The sequence below is a fragment of the Arachis ipaensis genome, chromosome B8 (assembly GCF_059453495.1).
Source record: "Arachis ipaensis isolate K30076 ecotype BB chromosome B8, ASM5945349v1, whole genome shotgun sequence".
Taxonomy (NCBI): domain Eukaryota; kingdom Viridiplantae; phylum Streptophyta; class Magnoliopsida; order Fabales; family Fabaceae; genus Arachis; species Arachis ipaensis.
This window is the reverse complement of record NC_142443.1, coordinates 30181936-30182971: the sequence shown is the minus strand read 5'-3', so window position 1 is coordinate 30182971 and position 1036 is coordinate 30181936. Positions and strand designations below refer to the sequence as shown.

General features: G+C 43.1%; 1 non-coding gene across 1 annotated transcript; it reads left to right on the top strand.

Annotated features, from left to right (window-relative positions):
* Positions 1-728: 728 nt before the first annotated feature.
* Positions 729-836, top strand: LOC148547571 (small nucleolar RNA R71). Its single transcript, XR_015897754.1, has one exon. It is a non-coding gene; the product is annotated as a small nucleolar RNA R71 (small nucleolar RNA).
* The last annotated feature ends 200 nt before the right edge of the window (positions 837-1036 follow it).

Here is a 1036-nt window from a genome sequence, read left to right as displayed (position 1 = left end):
AATAATAAGAACATACCTCCCTACAGTTCCTTGAGAAGATGACCCGAGGTTTAAATACTTCGGTTATCAATTTTAAAAGGGGTTTGTTACTTGTGACAACCAAAACGTTTGTAAGAAAGGACTTTTGTTGGTTTAGAAGCTATACTTGCAACGGAAATTTATTCTGAATTCTAGACCACGCAAAATTTCTCTCTTCAATGGTCTCTCCATCCCTGGTTGGAGTTGTCTTGCCAACCTTGGTTGCAGTTTCCACCTTGGTTGTAATTGCCGCCTTGTTGATTGTACCCTTGATTCGGGCGGTCATAGAAATTGTGAGTAGCTGCCAAGGTGTTATCTTCTTGTTGGAACTGCGGACATTCGTCAGTGTAATGAGTGTAATCAGCACATATTCCGCATACTCTTTGAGAAACCAACTGTTGACTTTATTTTGGTGGGGGAGGCTGAGGTTGTTGTTGATTCAGCTGCATCTGCTTCAGTAGGTTGGTCATCTCACATATAGCCTGTGTGAAAGCAGTAGTCTCACTACTAGAGGAAACCTCTGCAACAGGCTTGGGGTGGTTGTTCCTGTGCCTGTGATTCTGAGTGGACTCAGCTAGGTCGCTGATCAGTTGCCACGCTTCATCTGCGGTTTTGTACCTTTTCAGGGAACTATTACTTGCACCATCTAATGTAATCTTATCCCGAGGCTTCATACCTTGAGTGAAGTAGCTGATCAATACCAACTTGTCAATCATGTGATGGGGGCATGCGTCCAGAAGATTCTTGAAGTGCTCCCAATACTCATAAAGAGTCTCCAATTCACCTTGAATGATACAGGAAATCTCTTTTCTTAGTCTATCCATCACTTCAGCTGGGAAGTATTTTTTCAGAAATTCTCTCCTGAGCGTATCCCAGTTGGTAATAGTTACTTCAGGTTGGGAGTAGTACCACTCCCTCGCCTTTTCCTCAAGAGAAAATGGGAAGGCGGTTAACAGAATAGAAGTTTCATCTGCACCATGACGCCTAACAGTAGAACAAGCTGTCTGAAAATCCATGA